Source organism: Lynx canadensis, chromosome D1 (assembly GCF_007474595.2).
Source record: "Lynx canadensis isolate LIC74 chromosome D1, mLynCan4.pri.v2, whole genome shotgun sequence".
NCBI classification, from domain to species: Eukaryota; Metazoa; Chordata; class Mammalia; order Carnivora; family Felidae; genus Lynx; species Lynx canadensis.
In genome coordinates, this window is record NC_044312.2 from 77,124,485 (window position 1) to 77,137,884 (window position 13,400).

General features: G+C 35.3%; 1 protein-coding gene across 1 annotated transcript in view; it reads left to right on the forward strand.

Moving 5' to 3' along the window:
• The window catches only part of NELL1 (neural EGFL like 1), a 900,960-nt gene that overhangs the window by 723,515 nt on the left and 164,045 nt on the right, over nucleotides 1-13,400 (forward strand). The gene's annotated exons all lie outside the window — the stretch shown is intronic.

A 13,400-nucleotide genomic window follows, 5' to 3' on the forward strand; every position in this document is an offset into this window, starting at 1 on the left:
GCTCTGTGCTGGCAGCTCGGAGCCTGGAGCCTGCTTCAGATTCTGTGTCTCCCTCTCTTTCTGGCCCTCCCCCATTCATGCTCTGTCTCTCTCTGTCTCAAAAATAAATAAACATTAAAAAAAATTAAAAAAAAAAGCTTTTGCACAACAAAGGAAACCATCAACAAAACAAAAGGACAACCTACTGAATGGGAGAAGATACTTGCAGATGATGTATTTGATAACCAGTTAATATCCAAAATGTATTAAAGAACTTACATGACTCAACACCGAAACAAAAACAAAAAAACAAGCAATCTGATTATAAAATGTGCAGAGGACCTCAATAAATGTATATAATATCTTCTGATTATATAGAAGAAGGTTTATTTCTGATCACTGGTTGATCACATATGTACAGAGAGGACTCAAATGGCACTAGCAGAGGCAGGCAGAGCTGGTTTAGAGGGGAGGGGGAAGCAAGAAGGCCCAAATTGTTACTGTGGTCACTTGATCAATGTTAACTGAGGTAAAGCATAATAAATAATTGATGTCTTCTGGAGCCTAGGCTCCTACTTTAAGGACTGTTTCTCGTTAATATTATACCTTCTTGGATTTAGCCAAGGAAGGGGAGCATCCCAATTTGACCATATTCAGCTTCAGTGTTTTAGGTGTTGGGTATGACTTAAAGATGGTTTTCATCCATTCCATTCTCCAAAGAAGTAAGCATTTTACTAGATTTTTCTCCTCTTTCTGGAATTTCCTAAAGCCACTCATTTATGACCATTTCTAGCAATACACACTACCCATTTTGTCAATTTGTTATTAAATCACATTCTTGAGCTGTCTCACAATTTTTTTTAGGTCTTTTTTTTAATATTTATTTATTTTTGAGACAGAGAGAGACAGAGCATGAACGGGGGAGGGGCAGAGAGAGAGGGAGACACAGAATCCGAAACAGGCTCCAGGCTCTGAGCTGTCAGCACAGAGCCCAACGCGGGGCTCGAACTCCTGGACCGCGAGATCACGACCTGAGCCGAAGTCAGACGCTTAACCGAGTGAGCCACCCAGGCACCCCACAATTTGTTGCTAATAATACACTATTTAGAGCACAAAACTGAACTTTCGTGAAGAATGAAAAAATTTTTTTCCTTTGAGGAGGCTTTATTTTTTTCTAGAAGTGTGACTAGAATAAAGAAGAATTTCTCTCTACAGAGCACAGAAAGAACATTGTTAGGGCCTAAAACACAGGAGGTGTGAAAATGTTTATTATTTCACTGTTAAAGTGTGTTGGTAGCAGAAGAATTTGTGTGTCAAGAAGGAAGCAGCAACAAGCAGCATCCAGTGCTGCAGTCAAGGAGAATGAGGGGAACAAGCCCCTGGAATTTGGGAAAGACAAAGACATGAGCACAACTTTGTGAGAGCAGTTTCTGCAGTGTTGAGGTCACATGACTGCTTGCCTTCCTCCGAAGAGTCTGCAACTTTCATTTATTGTTCATCAACCAGGATATTCGTTACAGGATTTTACCTCCGACAACCAGACTTACTTGACCGAGTTGTTAAAAGATCTGTAAAATTTATGAAAAGCAGGACTTGATAGGTATTATCTGTAGTTACAGTTGTACAGAGCTTCTGCGTCTTTGCAAACCTTTGGAACTCCTTTGTTGTTAAATCTCTCCCATCTTACTGTTCACATCTTGCTTACTAGGATCATTTCTAAACCACTTTTGCTTTCCCAAATCAAACTTTGGCTTCCCTTGTTTCTTCTGTCTCACATGTTCTTCTTGTTCTGCCTTTCAGAAAGTTGCCTAGTTTGAAGTACCTATTTATAATGTTTTCTAGGACAACACTGAAATGGCGTATCTTTTCTCATTCTGGGCCATGTGAGTATGTTTACCGCTCATTTGTTACCTGACATACTTTGTTGTGTTCTAGATTAACTTTGGTGTGCTTTATTTTCTTGGCTGTAACACATAGTTCTCTGGAGTGAAGATCATGCTTTGTACTTTGTATTTTCATGTATTCTGTGATTATATGTACAATCATTAAAGGCTGTGTGATGATGTAGCTTTTAGCATGAGATGTGATTTTTCTTTTCTTATTTTTAATTCCAGTTAACATACTGGAATTCGTTTCAGGTGTATTGGTTTCAGGTGTACAATATAGTGATTCACTATTTCCATACATTACTCTGTGCTCATCATGACGAACACACTTCTAAATTGCCATCACCTATTTAACTCTCCCTACCATCCATTCCTCTCCCCTATGGTAACCATCAGCTCTCTATAATTAAGAGCCTGTTTGTGGATTTCTCTTTTATTTTCCCTTTGCTCATTTGTTTTGTTTTGTTGTTTTTTTTTAATTCCACATAGGAGTGTCATATGGTATTTCTCTTTCTGTGACTGACTTATTTTGCTAAGCATTATACTCTCTAGCTCCATCCATGTTGTTGCAGATGCCAAGATTTCATTCTTTTTGTGGCTGAATAATATTCCATTACACACACACACACACACACACACACACACCCCACCTCTTCTTTATCCATTCATCAATCAATGGACACTTGGGCTGCTTCCATAGCCTGGCTATTGTAAATAATTCTGCACTAAACATAGGGTGCATGCATCCTTTGAATTAGTGTTCTTGTATTTTTTGAGTAAATACCCAGTAGTACAATTGCTACGTCATAAGGTAGTTGTATTTTTAAACTTTTTGATAAACCTCCATACTGTTTTCTAGAGTGGCTACTTTGCATTCTCACCAATAGTACTTAAGGGTTCCTTTTTCTCTGCATTCTTGCCAGCACTTGCTGTTTCTTGTGTTGTTGATTTTTGCCATTCTGACAGGTGTGAGGTGATGTCTCATTGTACTTTTGATTTCCATTTCCCTGCTGGTAAGGGGTGATGAGCATCTTTTCCTGTGTCTGTTGGTGCTCTGAATGTCGTCTCTGGAGAAATGTCTGTTCATGACTTCTGCCTATTTTTTAATTGGATTCTGTTTTTTGGGTATTGAGTTTCATATGTTATTTTTTTGTTTTCAAATTTTTATTTAAATTCTAGTTAGCTTGCACATAGTGCAATATTCATTTCAAGAGTAGAATTTAATGATTCATTACTTTGGTATGACACCCAGTGCTCGTCATAACAAGTGTATTCCATAACAAATACCCTTCACCCATTTAGCCCATCCCCCCTCCATCAACCCTTAGTTTGTTCTCCATCTTTAACAGCCTCTTATGATTTGTCTCCCTCTCTCTCTCTCTCTTTTTAACCCCTTCCCATATATTCATCTGTTTTGCTTCTTAAATTCCACATATGAGTGAAATCATATGGTATTCATCTTTCTCTGGCTGACTTATTTCACTTAGCATAATACACTTTAGCTCTATCCACGTCATTGCAAATGGCAGGATTTTATTTTTGATGACTGAGTAATATTCCCGTATATTTATCTATCATATCTTCTTTATCCATTCACCAGTTGGTGGACATTTGGGCTCTCTCTATAGTGTGATGATTGTTTATAATGCTACTATAAACATCAGGGTGCATGTACCCCTTCAAATCTATTATTTTGTATCCTTTGGGTAAATTCTTTGTAGTAGAATTGCTGGATAATAGGGTACTTCTATTTTTAACTTTTTGAGGAACCTCCGTAGTGTTCTCCAGAGTAGCTGAATGAGCTTGCATTCTCACCAGCAGTGCAAGAGTGTTCTCTTTCTCCATATCCTCACCTCTGTTGTTAATATTAGTCATTCTGACAGGCCTGAGGTGGTATCTTATCATGGTTTTGATTTGTATTTCCCTGATGATAATTGATGTTGGGCATTTTTCATGTGTGTGTTAGCTATCTGGATGTCTCTTTGGAAAAGTATTTGTTTATGTCTTATGCCCATTTCTTAACTGGGTTATTTTTTTTGGGGGGGTGTTGATTTTGATAGTTTTTTTTTTTTATAGATTTTGGATACTAACCCTTTATCAGGTATCTTGTTTGCAAATCTCTTCTCCCATTCTGTAGGCTGCCTTTTAGTTTTGTTGTAGTTTCCTCACTGTGCAGAAGCTTTTTATCTTGATGAAGTCCCAATAGTTCATCTTTGCTTTTGTTTCCCTTGCCTTTGGCGACATGTCTAGTCAAAAGTTTCCCCAGCCAAGGTCGAAGAAGTTACTATCTATGTTCTCCTCTAGAATTTTGATTGTTTTCTGTCTCACATTAGGTCATTCATCCATTTTGAATTTATTTTTGTGTATGGTGTAAGAAAGCGCTCCGGTTTTATTCTTCTGCATGTTGCTGTCCAGTTTTCCCAACATCATTTGTTTAAGAGTTTGTCTTTTTTCCATTGGCCATTCTTTCCTGCATTGTTAGAGATGACTTAACCATATAGTTGTGGGTCCATTTCTGGATTTTCTATTTTGTTCCATCAATCTAAGTGTCTGTTTTTGTGCTGGTACGATACTGTTGATTACTGCAGCTCTGTAATATAGCTTAAATATGGAATTGTGATGCCTTTAGTTTTGTTTTTCCTTTTCAACATTGCTTTGGCTATTTAGGGTCTTTTGTGGTTCCATACAAATTTTAGGATTGTTCGTTCTAGCTCTGTGAAAAATGCTGGTGGTACTTTGATTTGAATTGCATTAAGTGTGTGGAGTGCTTTGAATAATATAGACATTTCACAGTGTTTGTTCATCCAATCCATGAGCATAGAATGTTTTTCCGTTTATTTATGTCCTCTTTAATTTCTTTCATACGTATTCTATATTTTTTCAGAAAACAGGTGTTTTATCTCCTTAGCTTTATTCCTGGGTCTCTAGTTGTATTAGGTATAATTGCAAATGGGATTCATTCCTTGATTTGTTTTTCTGTTGCTTCAATACTAGTATAAAGAAATACAACACATTTCTGTTTTTTTATTTTATGTTTTGCAACTTTGCTGAATTCACATATTAGTTCTAGATATTTTTTGGTGGAGTCTTTCAGGTTTTGTACATAGAGTATCATGTTGTCTGTAAATAGTGAAAGTTTGACTTCTTCATTGCCAATTTGGATGCCTTTTATTTATTTTTGTTTTCTGTTTGCTGAGGCTAAGACTTCAGTACTATATTAAATAGTGGACATCCTGTCTTGTCCTGTTCCTGACCACAGGGGAAAGGCTCTCAGGTTTTCCCCACTGAGGATGATATTAGCTGTGGGTCTTTATAGATGGCCTTTATGATGTTGAGGTATGTTCCATCTATCCCTACTTTGTTGAGGGTTTTTATCAAGAATGGATGCTGTGTTTTGTCAAATACTTTTTCTGCATCTATTGAGAGGATCATAGGGTTCTTATTCCTTTATTTTATTAATGTGGTGTTTCACATTGATTGATTTGTGAATATTGAACCAGGCTTGCAGCCCAGGAATAAATCTCACTTGGTCATGGTGGATAATTATTTTAATGTATTGTTGAGTTCAATTTGCTAGTATCATGTTGAGAGGTTTTGCATCCATGTTCATCAGGGATATTGGCCTGTAATTGTATATTTTAGTGGGGTCTTTGTCTGGTTTTGGAATCAAGGTAATGCTGGCCTCATAGAAATGAGTTTGGAAGTCTTCCTTCCATTTCTATTTTTTGGAACAGTTTGAGAAGAATATGTATTGGCCCTTCTTTAAATATCTGGTAGAATTCTCCTAGGAAGCCATCTGGCTTTATTTTATTAAATTTAATAAGTTTTATTAAAATTTTTGGGTATTTTATTACTTCTGGTGCAATTATAAATGGGATTATGTTCTTCATGTCTCTCCTCCTCTTCCCATCCTTCCAAGCTCCTCCTTGAAAGAGATTTGTACTTAAATCCTAACTCCCACATGGTGGTTTTCCAGCTGTAAATTGGGGACAGAGATACCTGCTTCTCAGGGAAGCCGTGAAAATTGAAATTATGTGTGTTAATTATTTGGCACTTGTGTTTCTTTATAAATGTTAGTTCTCTGTCCTTGTCATTTAATTTAATAAATCTGGCATCAGTATGCAGCACATCTTCAGCAAGATGTTTTGTTAATACTTTGGCTAAACAAGTAGATCTGCACTAAGTTAATTTTGACCTTGTTTCTTCATTGGATACACCATGAAAACTTGATTAAGAAAAGTCCAGCTACATGGAATGTATAAGCAGGAGTTTTGCTGTTACTTTTAACATTCCATTTTAAAAATGAAAATACATGATTTAATCAAAATAACTAACAAATAGAAATATCTATCTATAGGCCCCTGTAATAGAAGTTCATCTTGAAGTTCTTTACTCTGATCCAAAGTCATCAGAAAATACTTATTTTTATTTCAGTTACTAAAATAAAAAAGAAAATTGACTGATTTTTTTTTTAAAAAATGGCTTACAGGATTCACCCTGGCACCTGTGTACTTGGTTAATGCCTATTCGTTCTTCAGGTGTCAGTTTAGATAAATCTATTATAAGAAGCCTATTCCAATTGCCTAGGGTTGTGATTCAGAGTCCCGCTTCTGGAATCCTATGAATCAACCCTTTATTAACCGTAGCCATATCCTTCCTGGTTTGTCTCCATCCAACAGTTTCATAATTGCATTGTTCCTCTTCATCCTGATCACTGATCATTCTCTAACACTTAGCACCATAAACCTCTCAGAAGAGGCACACTCAGCAAGCACTTGTTGAAGACAGGAAAGAAAGTGGACTAAATGAATTTTAATTAAACAAGAAATTCAGTTATTCACGGTAGTCCACCTATATCAAGCACTGCAATTAGGTTTTGGGGGCATTTAGATAAAGTCCCTCAGATATTAAGCATATTGAGTTATTTCACATATATTAATTGGGCACCTATTATGTGCATGGAACTCTGATAGGTTCAGCAGAAGCATCTCTTGTCTTCAGAGATATTTTGTACAAGTCTCTGTTCAGCACAGGATTGAAAGGAGTCAGGCCCTAGGGCAGCATTGGAGCTGAGGCATCACGTGACATTGACACCTCAGCACCACACTGGAGAGTTTACCTACATGAGAGGTGAGACTAGCAGTGGAAACAGTGAATATGGATGAAGACACGGATAATCTAAGACCCTGGAGTAGAAACTGGCCACAATTAGCTTTATTCCCTGTAAGAAATGTTTGTTGTCTTTTGCTTTTTGTTATTTGTTTTCATTGTACCCTTCCTTTTTGTATCCTAATTATAAACTACTAGGATGGCTAGTGCTTAATGAATGATGTTCAGTATTTGTATTATTGAATGTGTGCCCTTGTTTACCTAAAGAGCTCCTGGTGCGAAGAGAAACATGATAGGCATGAAATTGGAGGGTCTTTTGTCTTTTTTAATTTTCTTCATAGTTGAAATGGAGGGTTATTTTAAATTTTTATTTCATTGAAAATGGAAATTTTCTTTTTTTATTATAAAATGAGCAGTTTTATTATGGAACATTCAGCATATATCAAGTCATAAATAGAAAAATAATTATCACTCTTTGTCCTTCCAACCAGAGACACCCTAACATTTCATAGGTACAATTACATTTCTCCATATGTACATATACACATTTCTCTCGATAGCAACCTCCTGACAACATAAGAAATGATGGCACATTTTAAAACTAAAAATGAAATCATGCTACAAAGAAGTTTTAAACTTTTCCCCTTAACAGAATATAATGAATATATTTTTAGGCAACAGACTTACATTGTCATCACCCTAAGCAGTTTCTTACTGGTGAACAGCAAAGAACATTTTGATGGCTTACTAGCTGAGGAATTACTTCATCTCTGCATATTTTTTGACCTGATCCTTGAATAAAATTTCTGGAAATTGTTCCAGAAGGGTGCACAAATTGAAGGATGTTATTATACACAGCCAAATTGTTGTCCTTAGGATTTATACTTATTAATACTCCCACCAGCTGGATAAGAAAATGCCCATTTCAGCATGCCACCAACATGGGATAATTTCATTATTTTGAGTCTTTGCTAATTTACAATTGAAATTCAATTAAAAACATATTTCTAATGAAAGAATCCATCTTACTGATCTTAGAAAGTTTGATGTTACTATTCATTACATTTCCTTACATTTTCTTTGCATTTTGTTCATATTTTACCCAGTAAGTCTGTATGTTTTGTTTTAATCTGCTAATCCTTCTTAAAATCATGTTATTATAATTTATTTGTAATTATTAGTTTAAGTGTTGCATACTATTAATCAAATGTATGTGCAAAATTCACCAAAGACAGATAGACAGACAGACAGACACATACATGTATGTATGTATTATCTTTAGCACATTATTGAGGTCTAATTGACATAGAAAAAGCAGCTATTTCAAGTGTAAAATATGGTAAGTTTTTATATAGATACAGACCTGTAAAACCATTACCACAATTAGGATGGTAAAAGTATAAATCAACCCTAAAGCTTCCTCATCTGTCTATGTGATTTTCTCTTCCACTCTTCTCTGCTTCCCCTCCAACCAAAAATCACTCATCTGTTTTCTCTTACTATGTTAGTTCCATTTTCTAGAGTTCTGTATCAGTGGTACCACGTAATGTGTACTCTTTTTTTGGTCTGATGCATTTCACTCGGAATAATTATTCCTCATTTCTAGTGGTATCTCGCTATTTTGTGTGGTTATAATCTGAATTTTCTTAATGACTAATTATGTTTGGCATGCATCCATGTGTTTTTTTTTCTTGCCATTCATGTATCTTGTATTGTCAAGTTTCTGTTCTCTTTTATTCATTTTTTTTTTTTTTTTTTTTTGGGACAGAGAGAGACAGAGCATGAACGGGGGAGGGGCAGAGAGAGAGGGAGACACAGAATCAGAAACAGGCTCCAGGCTCTGAGCCATCAGCCCAGAGCCCGACGCGGGGCTCGAACTCACGGACCGCGAGATCGTGACCTGGCTGAAGTCGGACGCTTAACCGACTGCGCCACCCAGGCGCCCCTTATTCATTTTTTTAATTGGGCTTTTTTACAAAAACTGAGTGGTCCTTATATGGATAAATTCCTTTATCTGATATATACTTTGTAAATATTTTCTTCCAGTATGTGGATTGCCTTTTCAGTTTCTTTGAAGAGAAGTTTATAATTTTGATGAAGTCCAATGTATTTTTTTTATAGATTGTGCTTTTGGTGTTTCATCTAGGTAATGTTTGACTAACCTATTGTCATAACGATATTCTCCAGTGTTTTCCTTTAGAAATTTTAATGTTTTTTTTTTTTTTTTGGTTTGTATGTAAGCATATGATACATTTTGAGTTAACTTTTTGTAAATGAGGAAAAGTATGGATGAGGGTTTTCTTTTTCTTTTGGATGTGGATATTGATTCTTCCATCATCATTTGTTGTAAAGGCTAACCTTTCTCTATTGAATTGCCTTTGCACCCTTGTCAGAAGTGAGTTGGCCATGTATAAGTTAGCCTATTTCTGGACTCTCTCTTCTTTTTCATTGATCTATTTGTCTATCTTGAAACCAGCACTATAGGAATTTATCATTGTTACTTAATAATAAGCCTTGAAATAAGGTAGAGTGAACCCTCTATATTTTTTGTTTCAGAATTATTTTATTTTTTTTTAAAAAGCTTTCCAACACATTTCCCTTTTGCCTTGTTGGTGACCTGTTAACACTAATGAGAATGAATAGTTGTGATACATCTGTAGTTTCTGGGAGGTCGGAAAAGGAGAAATCTTTTATTTTATTATTGTTCATTTAATTTTAAAAATCAAAATATCCATCCAAAAATATATAGACTCTTTTGATCTGATAGCACAGCTCAAAAAGAAGTGAGCCATCTGTGTCCTTTTCTTTTCATTATAATTTCATGTAATCACTCTGTGGGATAAATCTGGGAGATAACCAATGAATTTTCTGCAGATCTTTAAAGACCAAGAAACATTGTTAATTTAAAAAAGAAATACTTTCAGGCTTAGTCTGTAGAGTGTGTTTTGAAAATGCATCACACTTTGAATATTGGTATTTATAGTTATAGAAAGAAATATGATTTATCCTATTGAGGGATAAGCTGGTATAATTGATACGTCATCTGATGATACTAGTTACAATCTGGATGAAAATTACAGATGATGGAGTCATATCTTAGATATCCTTTGTACTTTAAAAGTACAGTTGACAATAAAAAAAGTTACTATTGCACAAAGCTGCTGGAGACACAAATTCTATCCTGAAACACTATCATATTAATTTTAAGTCTACATGATGAGTTTGGAAGAAAGGCTGTATGTTGACTCACATACATGGAAGAAAACAAAATTTGACACACAGGAAAGGAAGAGTGGAACTATACACAACGTGGGCTCCTTCTGTATATATTATTGCTAACAAAATATTTTTAATTTCAGTTTTGTTAACATACAGTATTACATTAGTTTCAGATATACAGTATAGTGATTCAGGAATTCCATACATCACCCAGTGCTCATCACAAGTGTACTCCTTAATCCCCATCAACTATTTCACACATTGCCCCACCCATTTCTCCTTTGGTAACCATCTGTTCTCTATAGTTAAGAGTCTGTTCAGGTTTATCTCTTTTTTTTTTCCTTTGTTCCTTTGTTTTGTTTCTTAAATTCCACACATATGAATGAAAGCATATGGTATTTGTCTTTGTCTCACTTATTTCACTAAGCATTATACTCTCTATCTCCATCCATGTCCTTGTAAATGGCAAGATTCTATTATTTTTTGGTGTCTGAATAATACTCCATTGTGTGTGTGTGTATGTATGTCTGTGTGTGTATATATATATATATATATATATATATATATATATATATAGGCATACCACTTCTTTATCCATTCATCTATTGATGGACACTTGGGCTGCTTCCATAATTTGGCTGTTGTAAATAATGCTACAATAAGCCTAAGGATGTAAGTGTATCCCTTTGAATTAGTGTTCTTGTATTTTGGGGTTAAATACCTAGTGATGTGCTTATTGGGTCATAGGATAGCGCTATTTTTAATCCTTTTATGAACCTCCATACCATTTTCCACGGTGGCTACACCATTTTGCATTCCTACCAATAGTGCATGAGGTTTCCTTTTTCTTCACATCCATGCCAATACTAGTTTTTTGTTGTGTTGTTCATTTTAGCTATTTGGACGGTTGTGAGGTGATATCTCGTAGTTTTGATTTGCATTTTCCTGATGATGACTGATGTGCCGTTAGGCATCTTTTCATGTGTCTGTTGGCCATCTGGATGTCTTCTTTGGAGAAATGTCTGTACATATCTTCTGCCCAATTTTAATTGGATTGTTTTTTGGGTGTTGAGTCGTATTTGCTCTTTATATATGTTAGATACTCTTTATCAGGTATGTCACTTGCAAATATCTTCACTCATTCTGTAGGTTGTCTTTTAGTTTTGTTGATTGTTACCTTCACTGCACAGAAGTTTTTTATTTTGATATATTTCCAATAAGTTTTTTATGCTTTTGTTTTCCTTGCCTTAGGAGATACATCTAGAAAAGTGTTGCTATGCCTGATAATCTGAGCAATTGCTCTGTGTTCTCTTCTCTAGGAATTTTATGGTTTCAGGTCTCACAGTTAGGTCTTTAATCTATTTTGAATTTATTTTCATGCATGTTATAAAAAAAAAGTGGTCCAATTTCATTCTTTTGCATGTAGCTGACCAGTTTTCTCAACACTATTTGTTGAAGAGACTCTTTCCCATTGGGTATTATTTTCTGCTTTGTTGAAGATTAATTGATCATATAATTATAATTGGGTTTACTTCCAGGTTTTCTCTTCTGTTCCATTGATCTATTTTTGTACAGTACCATACTGTTTTCTTCTCTTGTCTGTTTTTGTGTTGGTACCATACTGGTTTGTTTACTACAGCTTTATAATATAACTTGAAGTCTGGGATTAAGATACTTCTGGCTATGCTTTTCTTTTTCAAAGTTGCTTTGGTTATTCAGGGTCTTTTGTGGTTCCATATAAATTTTAATATTCTAGTTCTGCACAAAAATGCTTTTGGTATTTTGATAGGGGTTGCATTAAATCTATAGACTTCTTTGAGTAGCATAGACATTTTAACAATATTTGTTCTTTGATTCCATGAGCAAAGAATGTTTTTGCATTTCTTTATGTCTTCAGTGTCTTTCATCAGTGAAAGAAACTTTCATCAGTGTTTTGTAGTTTTCAGTGCAGTTCTTTCATTTCTTTGGTTAGGTTCATTTCTAGGTATCATACTGTTTTTGGTGCAATTGTAAATGGGATTGTTTTCTTAATTTCTATTTATAATGCTTCATTATTAGTGTATAGAAATGCAACAGATTTCTGCACATTGATTTTGTACCTGTGACTTTACTGAATTCATTTATCAGTTTTAGTAGGGTTTTTTTGGTGTAGTCTTTTGGGTTTTCTATATTTGGTATCGTGTAATCTGCAAATAGTGAAAGTTTTACTTCTTCCTTACCAATTTTGATGTCATTTATTCCTTTTTGTTGTCTAATTGCTGTGGCTAGGACTTCCAATAGTATGTTGAATCTAAATGCTGAGAGTGGAAATCCTTGTCTTGTTCATGACCTTAAGGTAAACTCTCAGTTTTTTTCCTGCTGAGTATCATGTTAGCTGTGGGTTTTTCATATATGGCCTTTTCGTTGAGATATGTCCCTCTAAACCTACTTTGTTAGGGCTTTTATGGATGAATACATGTTGCACTCTGTCAAATGCTTTTTCTGCATCTATTTAAATGATAATAAGGGTTTATCCTTTCTCTTATTGATGAGACATGTCATGTTGACTGATTTGTGAATATTGAACCACCTTTGCCTTTTGGGAATAAATCCATCTTTATTGTGGTGAATGATATTTTTTTATGTATTGTTGGATTCTCTTTGCTATTATTTTGTTGAGGATTTCTGCATCTATGTTCATCAGAGATAGTGACCTATAGTTCTGTCTGTGTGTATGTGTTTGTGTGTGTACATGTTTGTGTCTTTATTTGGTTTTGGTATCAGGTGATATTGGCCTCATAGAAGGAGTTTGGAAGTTTTCCTTCTATTTTTTTGGAATAGTTTGGGAAGAATAGTTACTAATTCTTTTTTTTTTCTTTTAATTTTTTTTTTTACGTTTATTTATTTTTGAGACAGAGAGAGACAGAGCATGAACGGGGGAGGGGCAGAGAGAGAGGGAGACACAGAATCGGAAGCCGGCTCCAGGCTCCGAGCCATCAGCCCAGAGCCCGACGCGGGGCTCGAACTCACGGACCGCGAGATCGTGACCTGAGCTGAAGTCGGACGCTCAACCGACTGAGCCACCCAGGCGCCCCAATAGTTACTAATTCTTAAATATTTGGTAGAATTCACCTGTGAAGCCATGTGGTCCTGGACTTTTGTTCATTGGGAGTTTTTTGATTACTGATTCTATCTCTTTGCTGGTAATCTGTTCAAATTTTCTATTTT